This window comes from Dama dama, chromosome 19 (genome assembly GCF_033118175.1).
Source record: "Dama dama isolate Ldn47 chromosome 19, ASM3311817v1, whole genome shotgun sequence".
Classification (NCBI taxonomy): domain Eukaryota; kingdom Metazoa; phylum Chordata; class Mammalia; order Artiodactyla; family Cervidae; genus Dama; species Dama dama.
In genome coordinates, this window is record NC_083699.1 from 26,379,033 (window position 1) to 26,397,745 (window position 18,713).

General features: G+C 36.7%; 1 protein-coding gene and 1 non-coding gene across 3 annotated transcripts in view; one reads left to right on the top strand and one right to left on the bottom strand.

Annotated features, from left to right (window-relative positions):
* NLGN1 (neuroligin 1) overlaps window positions 1-18,713 on the top strand; it is a 715,442-nt gene that overhangs the window by 122,357 nt on the left and 574,372 nt on the right. The window lies entirely within an intron of this gene.
* Window positions 7,993-8,064, bottom strand: TRNAC-ACA (transfer RNA cysteine (anticodon ACA)). Its single transcript has one exon. It is a non-coding gene; the product is annotated as a tRNA-Cys (tRNA).

Here is an 18,713-nt window from a genome sequence, read left to right on the forward strand (position 1 = left end):
GGGATTTAAAGGAATTAATCTTTACTGACATTTTTAAATTCTGACCTTAACTAAAATATTTCTCATTTACTGGAAAGAAGTCACAGATTTTTTATATATATTCATTTTACCTGAACACATGAGTGTCAATAGGGTTTTTTTTTTAATGTATAATATATACCATATATACAAAATGTCTGCATTTCAATTAAAGTATCATCTATATAAGGCTTCCCAGGTGGTGCTAGTGGTAAACAATTTGCCTGTCAATGCAGGCAAGAGATGTTGGTTCAGTCCCTAGGCTGGGAAGATTCCCTGGGGGAGGGCATGGCAACCCACCCTAGTATTCTTACCTAGAAAATCCCATGGACAGACGGGCCTGGTGGGCTATAGTCCATAGGGTTGCAGAATCAGACATGACTAGAGCCACTTAGACTGCACACATATCATCTATACAATCTATAAGAAAGTGACTCATTTAAACTCCAGTCTCTCTCTTAGAGCAGCCTAAGCACTGCTGATATATAGGAAGAAAGAGGTAGCAGAACCTTTGCCTACAGAAAACCTCAGATGGCACCCCTTTGGAGCTTATCAGAGCCCATTCAGGTTTATCCTGAGGGGTTACTTGATGTGTTGCCTGATTCTCCTTCTTCCTGGGGGCTGAATGCACAGCTTCAGCAAGACACCCAACTCCTGCTGACTTAAGAAGAGTGTTATTTTAATAATGATTATAATGAGCTTTCGTGTTGCTGGGAGCCAAATGTATCCTTAAGTCCAAGAGAAAATCCTGCAATCAGAGTGAAATATAATGTGGCTTCGATTATTATTTGATAAGTTGGCCTTTTAATTTTTCTCTTCTTCTGTACTCATTTATTGCCTACTGTTCCAAGGTGAATAATTGCCGTGCATCTTTATGAAGATATCTTAGCAACGGAAGCACCGTGGATGCACTGAAAGGACAGCACTGCCTCAGAATGTTTATCCTGACACGTTAATCAATGAAACTGTGCCTTTGATCTCAGGACCTGAATTCATATCTAGTGTTTGATTTTGCCTCCAGCAGCCATTATAAGCTACTTTTTTATTATGTGACTCCAGCCTCAGCAGATGTTTTGTAACCACTAAGCCCATCTCTGCACTGCATTGTCATGAGAAGTTCATTAAGGGAACATATAATAAAGGAAACTTCAGTTAAACAATTTGATATGATGATGCCATGGCGATCCTTAGACTTAGTGGACATTGTGAGTGAAATTTGGTTTTAATAGAATTTTATGTGATCTGGTTTGAAATTGTTATGTTTATCTTCTGCTAGGCTTTATGGTTGAAAGATTTATGGAAAAGAATAAAGGTAAATAGTTTTCATTTTTAAGCTGTAAAAATCTCTTAAGGGAAGTACATTCACTTGATATTGCTCATCCATTTTCACACAAAAAAAGGTTTTTTTTCCTGCCGGGTAAGACTGGGCGAGGTAGAAAATTAGAGGTCTTGGTCCCAGATTGTGATGTAACAGTACTTAACCAGTCACTCCCAAGGTGTTTAGGGTATGATCCATAGTAAGTAACACATTTTCCATGGTGCCACAGGTATACATGGTACACTAACACAGTATACACAGTATACTAACATACACAGTATGTTAAAAATGAAAAAGGTGTTTCACAGAATAATATCTTTTGTAACATACAGTGGCCTCTATTTTCTACTTTATTTCATTGAGAAGAGATGCTGGTCACAAATCACTAAATTGATTTCACCATCCATGAATGGGTCACAGTTTGTAAAATTCTACTCTAGACCACATATTACGCAACTTAGAATAGAGGGAGGCATAAAGTATATTTCTCAAAGTTCCTCCCAACTGTAAAAGTCTATGACTCTCACTAGAAAATGCATTAGATGTGATCCTCATGTGGTAGATTCACATCAGTGAATATCCTAAGTAGGTTAATGGATGCATCTCCTGCCTGGGTGATCCCACTCAGTATGAGGCCCTGTCTGATGACGATTGTTTCTAAAAGAAGTGTTAAAATATATGAATTTTTTTAAAGAATACTTTTAAAAAACAATTACCAAAATATGCTTATAAAAATATCTGAAACTTTGCTGTTATGTATAATATGAATTATGAAAAACTTTTCATGAATCACTGATACAAAATAATTACCTTGTTGTAGAGCTAAGTTTAGGGTAATTTATGTAATGAGATTCACTTTTCATACCCCTGTCATTTTCTCTGTCCCCAGGATAGAGCCTGTCCCCAGGCTGGCATGGGAATTTCACAGGGAGAGAGACCATCATGTCTTTTAGCCCTGTTGACCACTTTTTTCCCCAAAGCAAGGCATACCCCATATTCCAGGCCCAGTTCCATGGCATTCATCAGGTATTTGTTGAGTGTATCAGTGTAAATGAATAGATGAATGGATGGATGAATAAGGCTTTTTTTTTTTTTTTTTTTAAGGCTTGCTCTAGGTAATTTGGAAATAGCAACATTATCTTTTTATCTCTGGTTTTACTTTCTTTTAGTCCTTCCTAGACTTAATTCCCTTAGAAAATGCACCCATTCTGATCTCTTGTTTCACCTAGACTATTTCATTATGAGGGACTTCTTGCCTTACCAAGTTCCTAACCATCTTCTTTTTGTATTTTCCTCCCAAAACTAACCTGCCTGTAATCTTGTTCTTCAGATCATTTAGTTACACACTAATTAATGCTCACTATTTGGTTCTTCAGCCCCTTTAGTTACACATTAATTAATTCATTTTAAAGAATGAACAAGTCTCACTAAAACCTTATAGTATAACTTTCAGAAGAATTTACTTCTCACTCATCTCGTTTCTGGGAGAAGACATCCTACTGGATGGTGTTATTAACACTGTCAGAAAGATATGGGAACGTTAAAAGATCATATTTTGTCAGTATCTCACAAGGAACGTCATATAGTTTATTTTCAACTTTCCTCAGAAAATACTGACACTATGCTGGGGACAGAGATTAATGAGAAATCCTGAAACTATTGAACTGTTCACACACACACACACACACACACACACACATATTCCTTTCTATGGTCTAGGCAAGTTTTGTTTCAAACAGTGGTTGTAGATTTTGGGGTGCTTCTAAGAAGTGTCAGTCTCTGAGTCATAGTCTAGACCTATTAAATCAGGATTTCTGAATATAGTAACCAGAAATCTTTATTTTAAACTATCTCAAGTGGTACCCATGCATGTTAAATTGAAGACCCAAATTTGAAACTTATTTTTTATGTTTAAAAATATCTATGATAACTTGTTTGAAGATAAGTTTCAATGTTCCCTTATCCAGATGATCCAAATGTCATATATTTTCCCTCTTGCATTATAAATGGGCTTTGGGACCATGTGACATGAAAGCACAGTTTAGTCAATAGGAATGTATGGTGAATTCTAGATTACTTATCAAGGCTTATCAAAAGTCTACCTACATAATAGGCAGAGCCAGCTTTCAGTTTAATCACAAATTATTTGCTTAGGAAAAACAAAAGATGTTAAATGAGAGGATAGAAGTAGATGATCTTTTAATCTTGTTTCAGCTTTAGAAAAAAGAATCTTTCATTATACCACACCTTATTTAAAAGTTAAATCCACTAAAGAATATACACAACAGAACTAAATATTTTATTTGTATCTCTATGCAAATATATTATAGAAATTGTAGACCTTTAGATTTTCCATTTGAGCTTCTCTTCTAGCAAGGGAATTAAATTTATTCTTTAAGTGAATAGTGTTGAATGCCTACTAGTTAGCAGGAACAATGTTAAGATCTGGAGATGGAGGAAGAAACAAAGACTTCATACCTGCTTTCATGGAGCTTTTGATAATTCTAGGATATAATTATTTTTGAAGTTAATTTTGAATGATATTGAAATACAATTGTAATAAGTATGGGAGTGGTAGACCAGGCCCCTCTTAGGGGTCAAGGAAGACTGCCTTGAGGAACGACATTTGATCACAGTCCTGAAGAATGAAGAAGAGGTAGATGACCAGGCAGAATATTTCTGGCAGAAACAGCATCAGTGAAGAACCTATCCTTTCATTCTTAATTAATTTTTTTTGAGGGTTCATATGAGGCACAGCACATATTTTATAAGTAAACTTTATAGTTTTAGTTGTACATAATCAATTCCTTACTTTCTACTTCCAAATTTGTCAGTTCACCAAACTCTAAGGTTAACTTCAAATATGTAAGAATTTATAATAATAATGATGATGTGTTAAGGGTGCTCGCTGTGTGCTAATTACTGCTCTTAATATATTTATGAATTACTTTTTCCATCTTTACAACTCAAGGGGTTTTTCAAAGGCAAACCACACTATGTGAATTTCATGTAATTATTTATAGAGATTATTAGAGAAGGCCTTGAGATAGGAGAGAATTTTAAAAGCAAGAAAATATGTTTATTACTGCTAGGAAAATTATAAAATAATTTTGTATCATCTCTGCAGTATAGTAGTCACTCAACCATGACTTACTCTTCTCTCTGCATATCCATTTAATCATTTTAACAGAATGGAAAAGTGGCCCCTATTTGGCCAGGATTAAGTACCAGGCAGGCATTGGCGCCAAGTAGGCGGCTACTATGACTCGATGGACATTGTGAATATATGCTGGGCAAAAATGAGCCCCTGTGGACCTGAATTAGGTATTTAATTATTAGATTTTTAGAGTCTTTCATATTTTTCAGGAATCTGTTGTAAAATGTTAAATTTCTTAGGATGAAGAAATACCTGAATCTATGGCACCTCTAAGGGATTAGTAAAATAACAGAATTTATTGAAAAATTGCTCCAAAGTTGTATTTACAGACTGGATTGGTAGCCTTGGCAGTCTCAGTAGTAAGCTCTGTGATAGCTTTGTGAATGCCATCACCCTGTACAAGCTTTACTTTTTTTTATCCTTTTAAGTGGCCTTAGACTATATTCACATATTGACCCATGAGAAACAATACTAAGGAAAGTTTCATTGTTTAGGCACTATAGCCACATCAAATCCAGGGTCTGACAAATCTAGTACCAGTGTGACCTTCACAAGCTTCTCTGCACCTCCCTTTCTTCATCAGTACAATAAGAATAATATTATCATTATCATTGATAATATTAATACATACCATAGGATTTTTGTGAAGATCCAGTCATTCATTCATTTATTTATTCAACACATTCTTAAGAACACCTACTATGTGTCAGGCACTATGGCTCTTTTCAGTGGAGGAAAGAAAGACAGTAAACAAAAAAATAAGAAAATAATAGAGTATGGAGAAAATTAACTTGAGAGGGACAGGAATATTTTAAATAGTCTATGTAGGGAAGATATCACTAATAAAATGGCATTTGGGCAGAGACCTAAAAGATTATAGTGAATAAGTCTTACAGGGGTGGAGGGAGTGGGATCATATTGGTGGAAGGAGGAGCAGAGGTAGAGTCCTTGACATGAGCATTTGTGACATATTCATAGAACTGCAAGGAGGCCATCATGGCTGGAGCTGTGTGAGCAAGGGGGAGAATTTTGCAGAGATAAGTTCAGAAAGATATCAGGAGCATAAGAGCATTTAAGAGCCTTGTAGAACATCATAAGGCTTATATACCTGTCTTTTACTATATATTGTCACATTTAAGACTGTGTTACCTTCATCATTATTCCATATGTGCTGTGCTATACTCAGTTCCATCCAACTCTTTGCAGCCCCATGGACTGGAGCCCACCAGGCTCCTCTGTCCATGGAATTCTCCAGGCAGGAATACTGGAGTGGGTTGCCAGGGGATCTTTCCGACCCAGGATTGAACCCATGTCTCTTATGTCTCTTTCATTGGTAGGCAAATTCTTTAGTACTGAGCCACCTAGGAAGCCCATTATTCCATGTATGACTAAGAAAGAAACAAACCTTCCATGTAAACAGTAGTATAGTTTTCCAATTAAATATTTTTATTTTCTATTTATTGGAAGAGTTCATTTAGCTTTATTTAGACAAAGATTCATCTTTATGCCATTCTGGCCTGCCACTGGGTCTTGTTGCAAACACAATAACTTCTAATTTCAACATTGAATTGTAATAGAGACTTATTGAAGATGTTAACTCAAGATATGTAGACCTAATGGTACCTATAATTCAACTGAAGTGATGACGCTGTGAGCAGCTATGACCAGGTTTATTCATGAGTAAGCTGCAAGTGCTGCATCACAACTGCCATCTGCTTGACAGCAAATATCAGACAACTTTTGATTTCATAGATAAAAGTGTGTTAGTTTCTCAGTCGTGTCTGACTCTTTGCGATCCCATGGACTATAGCCCACCAGGCTCATCTGTCCATGAGATTCCCCAGGCAAGAAAATTGGAGTGCCATTTCCTTCTCCAGAGGATCTTCCCGACCCAGGGAGCAAACCTGGGTCTCCCGCATTGCAGACAGATTTTTAATTGTCTGAGCCACCAGGGAAGCCCCTGTATATAAAAAGTAAGTTTTATTATTATCAGTTAAATATCAGTCTAAATGTAATAGAAGTTCAGAGGAAAGGTTATTGAGAAAACGGGTAATTATTTACTTCCAGAATCATTCTTGCACCCACGAAGAGAATAGACCGATTGAAATGAGCAAAGGTGGAGGCAGAGAGTGGGCAGGAAGTTTAATTACACAGATTCAGAGAGACGGTGGTGATTTGACTTCACATGGGAGTTCAGAAATAGTATGACGTGGTTAGGTTCTTCTATATTTTGAAGGTAGAATTGACAAAGTTGTTGATAATTGGATATGGGGGATGAGAGAGAGAGAAAAATCAGAATGACTCTTGGGTTTTGTCTTGCAATTGGGAAGACTGTGGGCAGTCGGTTTAAGGTCCATAGAGAAGGTCAGGAGTCTGATTTTAGACACGATACATTTGAAAATTATTACTCATTCAAATAGAAATGTTGAGCAGGGAGTTATAAAATGGGTCTGAATTTTGGAGAAGTATAGTCTGGAGATACAAAATTGACATAAAATGACTCCATTCTAGAATAGATGCTGTTTAATACCATGAAACAGGAAGGCATCACCTAGGGCAGTGTTTCTCAATATTTTTGGCACTATCCACACTTAAAATAACATTTTACATCAGGAAGGTACACAGACCTAAGCACTGGAAAAAGATGTATTGCTCCATGGTAACTTTATTTTACTGTGTGTGATACATTTTGTTTTCCTTGTCTCCTTTTCTATTTTTGTTCAAAAACCACAAGTTACTACATGCTTCTCAGCTTGAAAAACAATGGCCTACAATGAGAATGAGGATAGAGAACATGTGAGTTCCAAGGGCTGAACCTTGTAGTTCTTCAGCATTCAGAAGTTGGATTGATATAGTATATGCAAAGATTTTCAACAATGCCTAACTCAAAATTTTAAGTTTTTAAAAAAGTTTTATTATTAAAATTATTCCCTCCTCCAAACATTCTTTGATTTATTTATATCAATCTTAAAAGGGCTCAGGCTATGTGTGTATGTGTGTTAGTCATTCAGTCGTGTCTGACCCTTTGCGACCTTATGGACTCTAGTCCACCAGGCTCCTCTGTCCATGGAATTCTCCAGGCTAGAGTACTGGAGTGGGTGTCATTCCCTTCTCCAGGGGATCTTCTGGACCCAGGGATGGAACTCAGGTCTCCTGCATTACAAGCAGATTCTTTATTGTCTGAGCCAGCAAGGAAGCCCTCAGGCTATAGTATATAGAAAAAGAAATAGGTAATATGTTCGTTTTCTATAGTATATAAGGACTAATCACAGATTTGGTAAGTTAAACAGCATACGTTTATTATTTCAGTTTTGATGACTTAGAAATCTGAGTACAGTTCAGCTGAGTTTTCTCTTTCAGGAAAGAAAGAAAGTGACGTCATTCAGTCGTGTCCGACTCTTTGCGACCCCATGGACTGTAGCCCACCTGGCTCCTCCGTCCATGGGATTTTCCAGGCAAGAGTACTGGAGTGGGTTGCCATTTCCTTCTTCAGAGGATCTTCCCGACCCAGGGATTGAACCTGGGTCTTCTGCATTGTAGGCAGACACTTTACCATCTGAGCCACCAAGGAAGATCTCCTTCAGGATCCCCAGCTAAATTCTAGATGTTTGCCAGGACTGTAGTCTCATCAGAAGCTCATCTGGGGAAATATCCAATTCATAGCTTCTCAGGCTGTGGGCAGTGTTCATTTCTTTAGAACTGTAGGACTGAAATCCTTAGTTATGGGCTGTCTGATGGGGGTCAGTCTCCACTCTTGGATGCCACTCCTGTTTCTATTCCTTGATCCTCTCCATAGACAGTTCAGAGTATATGTCTTACTTGTTCAAGCATAGAATGTGAATTTTTCAAGCTCGAGTCCGCTAAGAGGACTTCCCTTGTGGCTCAGATGGTGAAGAATATGCCCATAATGCAGGAGACCTGGGTTTGATCCCTGGATTGAGAAGATCCCCTGGAGGAGGGCATGGCAACCCATGCCAATATTCTTGCCTAGAGAATCCCCATGGACAGAGGAGCCTGGCAGGCTGCAGTCCCTGGGGTTGCAAAGAGTCAGATACAGCTGAGTGACTAGGCACCCAGTCTGCTAAGATGGACTCATATAAGGTAACACAGTCAGGAGAAAGACAACACACTACCTTTGCCAAACACCATAATATAATCAAGGAGTGACTATCACTTTTTTCATACTCTGTTGGTGAAAAGCAAGTCATTTGTTCTGCCCTCAAGGGGAAAGGATTATAAAAGGACCTGACTGGAAGTCACCTTAAGTTGTGTCCTCCTGCCTTTCTCCTTTTCATTCAGGTATTCCTCGCAATCTGAAACTTGTAGAAAAGAGTGAAATCACTGGTTCTCATCTTGGTTATAAAGTAGGAGAGCACAAACTAAGGGTCAGGAAGACAGGAGCTCTGGCGAGTACTTTCACTGTCCTCTGGTGAATAGGACAATATAATTACCGTATCAGAACCCTTGTTTTCCCATCTTTACAATGATGATGGCAGTGTCTTTCCTGCATCTTTTCTCACAGGATTCTGAGTATGATATTAAATAATTTATGTAAAATTAAATTTTGAGCTATGCAGTAATGACAATATAAAAATGATAAGGTGACACTATTCTATGTGGTGATGATTATACTTTAATTTTCTGAACTCTCATTAGTCACCTGAGCAGATACAGCAATATTATCAATGCCATGTGGCAGTTCACCTTGCTCTAAACCTTATCCATAGCAAGCTCTCAAATATTTATTGAGTGAGTAAAGTATGTTTTTATCTTTTTGGTTTATAACTAGTTTTGTCTATCTTGGGAGCCATAGATAGTTTTACCTTCTTTTATAAAGTATGTTTGATTTTTAAAGCAAACCACAAGTGTTGCACAGTTTGTACTAAAGGACTACTTTATTGCTTTTTTTATTACCTAAAAAATGCAACAAAAGTTTAAAATTAATAACAGTCAGTAACAGGGAATAGGGATAATAAAAGTTATGTTTCTTGCTTCAGAAGCAACTCACTTTCCATTTGCTTATTAAAATATGAGAAAAGTTTCTGGTGGTTTATCAGGGGAGTAGAAAAAGGAGAGAGAGAAAGAAAGGGAATTTTTTTTTAACTTGAAGCTTAAATTTGCTACTCAGCATCTTTCAATCGAGAAGAAAATTGGAAATTTGCCTTATTTGGATGGTTCCTCAACTACCAGAAGACCCACAGTCATTTTTGGGAGGAGAAAGCAACAATGAAACATTAGGGGAGAAACAGATTAGAGAAGAGCAAATCTAGATACCATCACCGTTTCATAGAATCATTTCAGTTGGTTAAAGTGGTAAGCTTAAATGACCATTCTAAGAAATCTTATATAATATACAGAGCAGAATCCCCAGGAGAGAAAGATATTTTTCTTTGCAAGACAGTATCCCTTTTGTATTTGTTTAAATTTTTAAAGTTTCATCAAATACATCTTCCACTGCTCATCACTTAATAGCATCTTGTCAATAATTCCTATTTATGCCTGTCACTGATCTATCTAATGCTGAGTTTTATGCCCTTTTAGCGTCTCAATCAATCTCCTGAAAATGATATTAACACAATCCAGGCTTGCCTTTCACCATCCACAACTTCCAAATAAATAGTCTTCTTTCAATTGAAATTCATTTCAGTAAAAGCCAATTTCTAACCTTTCAACCTAGCTCTTGCTCAAGTCCACTTTCCCTTCTTTATCACCACAAGGATACAACAGTATCCACATGTAGCATGTGCTGTGGGCCCATTGTCCACAAATACGTATCTGAACTATTTATCTTTCATTCAGGGAAGAATTCTGGTGCATTTATCAATCTTTTCTGCCTTGGAGCCTCCCCTGGTGGCTGAGTGGTAAAGATTCCGCCTGCCAATGCAGGAGATTCTGGAGATGCAGGTTCAAAACTGGGTCAGGAAGATCCCCTGGAGAAGGGCTTGGCAACTCACTCCAGTATTCTTGCCTGGAGAATCCCATGGACAGAGGAGCCTGGTAGGCTATAGTCCATAGGGTTGCAAAGAGTTGTATATGATTGAGCACGCGTGCAGAGTCTGCCTTGGAACATTGATTTAAAGTGACTTGTGAAGCCCTAGTGAACTGTACACTTCAAAATGGGGGAGATGGTGAGATTTATGTTTTGTATACTTTGCCACAATTTGAGAAAATAAAAACTATGAATACAAAAAAAAATAAAAAAATAAAGTGCCTTGTGAGATGAAGGCAGGATTAATCTGATATAATGTATTTGGTACATTTTTTGGATATTGCTGAGAAAGGATTTTTATAATTACTTCCTCTTGCAAGCAAGAAGTGAAGGAGGGCCACAGATACAATAAACTCGGGCTCAGTGGAGATGAGGTTTTCCAATTTACTTTAGTGGTAAAAGAAAGTATTTTTGAGTAGGTAATTCAGGTCAAAACATTCAAACCTTTGCCACTGATCCGAGGAGCTTAGATTCTACCCCAAAGAAATGGGGAATCACTGATGGTTTAGGGATTGTGAGAAACTGTGAAAAAAAGTAAGCAGGTAATCTTTAGCGTCCTATGATTCAAATATCTTGAGACCAGTGTTGCTTTGAAGATAGTTATTCTCATGCTGGTGTGAGGTGCTAAGGTTGGGTAGAATTAGAAGTGAGAAAGACAAATGGATGTGAATCATGTAGCAGAGAAAAATGACCAGAGTTAGTGACAGATGTGACAAATGTATAAGATGTGGCTAGACTGTGAGTCCTAAGAAAAACAAAAATACAAAAACTTTTGTAGAAACTGTCTTAAAGGTGAGTTTTGGGAAATGGAAAAATAATATGTTTATACTACAGGTCTATGTAAACTTTGCATGTATATACAAGAAGACAGTATATAACAGAGGTGACTCTTCTTTTTATACTCTATGGCTTTTGACTTTTTATTTTGCTTAAAGCTATGTGAAACTTTGAATTAGTCCAGTATCTAAAGTGGTTTGAATAGCACCCCTTCAAAATTCGTGTGAGAGTTGGACCATAAAGAAGGCTGAGTGCCGAAGAATTGATGCGTTTGAATTGTGGTACTGGAGAAGACTCTTGAGAGTCCCTTGGACAGCAAGGAGATCAAATCAGTCAATCCTAAAGGAAATTAACCTTGAATATTAATTGGAATAATATTTCTGAACTCAGCATTCAGAAAACTAAGATCATGGTGTTTGGTCTCATCACTTCATGGCAAATAGATGGGTAAACAATGGAAACAGTGAGAATCTTTGTTTTTTAGCACTCTGAAATCACTGCAGATGGTGACTGCAGCCATGAAATTAAAAGACATTTGCTCCTTCGAAGAAAACTATGACCAACCTAGATAGCATATTGATAAACAGAGACATTACTTTGCCAACAAAGGTCCGTCTAGTCAAAGCTATGGTTTTTCCAGTAGTCATGTATATGGATGTGAGAGTTGGACTATAAAGAAAGCTGAGCCTGAGGAATTGAGGCTTTTGAACTGTGGTGTTGGAAAAGACTTTTGAGAGTCCCTTGGACTGCAAGGAGATCCAACCAGTCAATCCTAAAGGAAATCAGTCCTGAATATTCATTGGATGCTGAAGCTGAAACTCCAATACTTTGGCCACCTGATGCGAAGAGCCAACTCATTAGAAAAGACCTGATGCTGGGAAAGATTGAAGGCAGGAGGAGAAGGGGGTGACAGAGGATGAGATGGTTGGATGGCATCACTGACTAGATGGACATGAGTTTGAGTTAGCTCCGGGAATTGGTGATGGACAGAGAAGCCTGGCATGCTGCAGTCCATGGGGTTGCAAAGAGTTTGACACGACTGAGCAACTGAACTGAGCTGAACTGATTCATTGGAAGGACTGATGCTGAAGCTGGAGGTCCAGTTCTTTGGTCACCTGATGTGAAGAGCTGACTCATTAGAAAAGACCCTGATGCTGGGAAAGATTGAAGGCAGGAGGAGAAGGGGGTGGCAGAGGATGAGATGGTTGGATGACATCACCTACTCAATGGACATGAGTTTGAGCAAACTCTGAGAGATAGTAAAGGACAGGGAAGCCTGGCATGCTGCAGTCCATGAGGTCACAAAGAGTCGGACACAACTGAGTTACTGAACAACATCAAAATTCATGTCCACCTAAACCCTCAAACTTCCCTGGTGGCTCAGACGGTAAAGCATCGGTCTACAATGAGGGATACCCGGGTTTGATCCCTGGGTTGGGAAGATCCCCTGGAGAAGGAAATGGCAACCCACTCCAGTACTATTACCTGGAAAATCCCATGGATGGAGGAGCCTGATAGACTACAGTCCATGGGGTCGCAAAGAGTCGGACACGACTGAGCGACTTCACTTTCACTTCACTTTAAAACCTCAAAATATGACCTTATTTGGAACTAGGATCTCTGTAGATGTAATTAGTTAAGATGAGTCATGCTAGATGAGGGTGGGCTTTATATCCAAGGACTGGCGTCCTTACAGGACAAGGAGAGAATACAGAGATGCACATATAGGGGAGAACGCTGTATGAAGACAGAGGCAGGCTTTGGTGTGAGGCAGCTGCAAGTCTAGGAACACCATGTACTGCTAAGAACTACCAGAAGCTAGGAAGAGCCAAGGGAAAGTTCTTTCCTAGACTTCAGAGGGAGAGTGGCCCTGATTACAGCTTGGTTTCAGACTTCAAGCCTCCAGAATTGTGGCAGAATACAGTTATCTCATTTCAAGCCACTAAGTCTGTGGTAATTCATTATAAACACTGTACTTGGTGCATCGTTTGGATGAGTTTACAGAAATCTGTCATGGAGGGCTTATCATTGTATGTTTTTTTTAATGAGGAAACCAAGGATTTGAAGAATTTTTGCCCTATGAACACAGTGGTAGTAACTCATGGAGATGGGATTCTTGTAATTAGAGTTTAACTAAGATCCTCCAAGCAAATGCCCTCTTCTCCATTCCTTCAGCTTCAGAGCAACTCCCAGGAAGTAAATATATTTCAAGGCTTAAGGGTCTCTGAAAAAAACATTTTGTGTTGAGTAATCAGAATCAGGAATAGGTCCAGGTTCCTGTCCTGGGTAAGACATCTTATTCCTTTGCTTCAACTTCTTAGGTTTCTCTGGGCCTCTGAGTCTTTGGGGATTACTTCATTTTGTTTTCACCTTTCCCAATTTTCCAGTCTTTAGTAACTAAACATTTTTATAATCTCTAATTTTTTTTTTACACAGGGACATAAGTTCTGTGGGTGTTTCAAAATACACACACTTCATAAACTTGGAGTCTCAGAGAAGCAATATGCAAAATATTTAAGTTTTTTTAATGATTTCTTCTTAATTTATCATAATGTCTTTGATGGAATGCAAATCCACACTTTGGAGTTTCTCCTGTTTATAGAAGATGTATGCTATCCAGTGAACTTTTTTCCTTTGGAAGGAGAAATATCACCAAGATTGAATAGAAATCTTTAAAAATGTCTTTCATAGCCATGCTTATAGTATATATTGAAGGTAAATTCAATTTTTAAATTGCCAAGTTTCCCCCATTATAAATATTTAACATATACATTATTGGATTTATAAATGGGTGAATTGATAGTCTGATCACTTAAATTTTTATTTATTGCCAATCTCCATATTACTGTAAATGCTTCGGAAGTCTCATTTTTTATTTGCATGTCTCTTTGTTTCAAATATTTGATTTATGGGACTTAAAATTTCTGAGTGGGGCTGGAAGGCAAATTCCCTTCTATTTGTCCTCTACTCTGAATTGTTTTAATACTAGAAAAACACATTGGTTCAAAATACAATCAACAGTTACTGATTAAGTGCCTACTATTGGCCAGACAGTATTCTAGATAATGAAGATACATTGAACAGAAGGGTAAAATTATGGTTATATGCTTATGTATATGCATGCATAAGAGATTAATTTGATTAACTCTCTGGGAAATACTAAGATATAAAAGAAATAGTAAAACAAAGTTGTTTTAGGGAATATTTTGTACATAATATTAGTGACTTCTGATTTAAACTGCCATAGCTCATGCTTTGATTTTCTGACACAGTGAAATAGAATGTGAGCTACAAATTTCACCACATGTAATATAAAATTTTCTAGCAACCATGATTGAAAAATGTATTAAAAAGAAAGGAATATATTAAATATATTAAAACATATAGTAACTATATGTTTTATTTAACCCAATATATCCAAATACTATCATTTCAGCAAGTAATTAACATAAAAATTGTTCATGAGATCATACTTTTTTGTACCAAGCATTGGAATTCACAATTTTGTATATTTCACAAATACAATATATCTCAATTTTGACTAACCACATTTAAGGTGCTCAAAGCCATGTGTAGCTAGTGGTGACTATAGGACACATTACCTGTCTAATGCCTTGGATTTTTCCTTGCCTTTTTCATTTAAAATGGGGACATCCTATCTTTTCCCCCCGTCTTGTTCACAGTCTACAAATGGAAAAGATGGGGGAGAAAAGCAAGGATTTATACTGTTATTTTCTTTGGCATTCCAATAGAAGCACAAATTATAGGATGTATTTAAAGGACATTTAAAAAATATAAAGCTAAAAATGTTCATAACTTCCTTAGAAAAATATTAAGTTTGGATAGTAGAAGTAGTTAATAAAATCTCTTGATATATTATTTTCTGAAAATAACTAGGTGAGTGATATTTCTAGGTTTAGAAATTTAAAGGAATTTGGAAAAGGCGTCAAAGCCATGATATGAACCTTGACAGATTCTTGGCCAGCATCCAAGGGATTTTTCTCATTGGAGCAGCTCTGAAGAGGAATTTTATCATATAACCTGTAACTGTTTTCTTTCCAAAATCTACTGTGTTGAGTCTCAGATGATAATTTTTTTTCTTGTTCTCTGGCAGAATTCAGTACTCTTTTATATATAAGTTAGACTGCATTATTACTAGATGGCTTAAAGGGAAAACAGTTTTTTTGCAATTCTTAGTTTCATTTTTTTCTTGATTAGTTTAATAGGTTTGATGAGTGTTATACAGTTGTTAATATTACAATGAAACCTGGCACTGAAATCTGGAGAATGAAAAGAGAAGTGGAATTACTTTGTAATTCTGTCTCTAATACTTTATAAAATCATAATTAAAGGACAGATTGTTTTCAGTCATAAATTTTTACTTCAGAAGTGCTCAAATGGTATGAAACTGTATGGACTTTGCATCTTGGGGGTCACTAGGATTGGGTCTCACAGTTTCCTCACTGTGAAGTGGGAATCATAGTACCTTCATTGTAGAACTGTTCAGAGGATTAAATGAAATAAATATGTGACATATGGCATTTTGGGCTTCCCCAGTGGCTCAGCTCTAAAGTGTCCTCCTTCAGTGCAGGAGACACAGAAGATGCAGGTTCGATCCCTGGTTGGGGACGATCCCCTGGAGGAGGGCATGGCAACCCACTCCAGTATTCTTGCCTGGGAATCCCATGGACAGAGGCGCCTGGCAGGCTGCAGTCCTTCGGGTTGCAAAGAGTCGGACATGACTGAAGCTGCTGAGCAGGCATGCGCACAAACAGCATTTAAGATTATCAAAGCATTGTGTGGATATTAGCAAAGGTTAATTACTACTTCTCCCTTACTGTAACCACAGCTTATTATTTCTGCTAAAAACAAGACAAAAAACCAAGTTCTTTCTTCAAGCTGAACAACAGGAGATGAAACATTTTTTTTCCTTCTTAAGAAAACTGATTTAAAAAAAAGACTTGGTTTTAAAATACCCATCAAGAACAAAATCCTGTTCCTATGATTTATGTAGGCATATAAATTTTTAAGTGAAAAGTGCAAAATAGCATGTATTTAGGTTCTTGGATCATGACTGATTACTTGAAGTAATCAAAATATCAAAAATGAAATTTTTAAAGATAAAAATACTGCTCTTTGTCAACATATTAATCAAAAGGATTAATCAAAAGTCACTGAGGAATTAACTCAATAAAAATCATAAAAGAATAGTCATTATAGTCTTAGAATAGCTGATGTATAATTTTTTCAAGAGAAATGCAAACTAAATTATTGTTTGCATTTATTTATTGCACACCTCCCATTTATCATTGGTGAGGACAGTATTTTAAGCTAGTTAAGACAAAATATTGTCTGTCATTTAAATTGCTTTAAACCCTCTTCACTAGGACCTTAAATGCCCCAGTAGGACATCTTAGCATAGCTAGATGTTTCCCGTCTTTTAATTACTATGACTAATTTTTTACAGCTCAGTTACAAACCCTTGAAAATAATGAATATGGTGACACAATCTTAATTATAATGGTGCAAATAGCACCACTCTAATACAGTGTGAGACTTACATTGAAAAGGAATTTCCCCGGAATTGAAGCTCTTCTGATTGCTTTCCACATCACGTTTTAAACAAACACTGTGGAGCTTTAGCCATTACTTGGTTGCCTAGGATACACAGTTAATGTAGCCCTGAGATACTGCTGCCCGTTAGGCTTTGAGGCCATGCCTGGAGGTGCTGCACGTAGCTGCTTCTTTAATATATTAGATAAATTTAACAGAGACACTTTGGGAGAGATGCATTTTGATTAATGAAATAACCAACTGTTTCTGAGTAGTTACATTGATAATCATTATTCTTATTTTAATTTAGTGTAATCTTCTTTGAGAAGCTAAAAGTGACTGTTTTTAAAACAAACGCAAAATTGATTCAGTGACGTAATTCTCAGGCCATTGTCCAAGTATATAATTTTTTTTTTTTTTGGTTACTGAAATACTGAAAAAGATAACTGGCTATTCACAGGGAGTCATTTCTATAAACTTTTTCTTTTGATAGGTTCTTTTATTGTTACGTTGTTATTTAGTCTGTGTGACATATTAGTTTATTTTTATTAAGATATTAAAAGGTTCATATATTATCATAACATTTTATTACAATAAAAATAAACATTAGCCAGATATTTGTAACCAAGGAATTAATGACAGTATAGATGCAACCACTGAAATGTACATAAATTTTAACATTTGGTATATAGGTTACCATATCTTTCAGATTAACAAGTTATCTTTCAGTTTCTCTAATAGTACATTTTAAATAGTTCACCAAATGTTAATTTGGGATTAAATGTAAGACGGAAGTAGAAAGTTGTTTTAAATCATAGGAAAATTTTGGGTTATCTGATTTTTAAAATTGATAATGATCTTGCCTTATTCCTATGGAAAATTGAATTGTCTTCTTGGCTGATTTGAATGCAAATCAAATTGGAATTGTTGAGTGGGAAAATCTAGCACTGAACCAGCAGGTGGTGCTTGAGTTATAAGTGCATTCAAGATAGTGATTTTTTTTTTCTTTTAAATAATGTTGCACAGCCTTCAGGAATGGTTGCTCTTGTTTTCATTTATTAGATAGGAGTTATTACATTTTAGAGGGAAATATATTATTAATATTTAGTGCTTCTAAATTGTGTCTGGAAACCATAGGCTTACCTCCTTTCTGTTCTTTCCTTCCCTTCCTCCCTCTTGTCTCTTAATCATTGTTTCTTGCTCCACAGTTGTTTCAGCAGTTGTTCTGTCTGGTAGGAAGCCTGAAGTCTTTCCTCCAAAGCAGAGCACCTGGGTGGTGGGATGGTAATACATTGTTTCTACAGTCAGCTGCCCAAGGAGAGATTCAGTCTTGTTGCATGCAGGTGCTGCCCTTTCTGCATGGGAGGGCTTTGAGGAGTCTCTAGCCCGTCATCTTGAAATCCTGGTATACGTTATGGCTCCAGTTTCCAAGTTCAATCTGCTGTGGCTTTCGACTCTCTTTGCCTGTGGTTGTTAACATGCAGAGTCCTTTATTGTGATTCCACTTTATTAAATCCTCAAAACACATATGGTCTGAAAGGTAACAAAGTTATGTCTTTTCACATTTGTTACAAGTACTAGGGAGGGAGTTTTTGCACTAAATTCTCCAGAAAAAAAATTGACCATTTGGCCAAATTAAATAAGAAATCAAAAAGCATTGCTTTTTGGTAGATTGTGCATTTTTTAATTGCAATATAGTTAATTTACAATGTTGTGTTTCTTACAAGTGTACAACAGAGTGATTCAGTTATATGTATATATAAATAGATATATGCAAATATGGTGCATTTTTAAATTAGATCTACTAATTCTAGTGAATGACCATCATTCCTAAATAACAAAGGACATTATACTTCAGCTTACCTAGTGTGATTTCTTTCCATGAGCAAATCAAGTATACT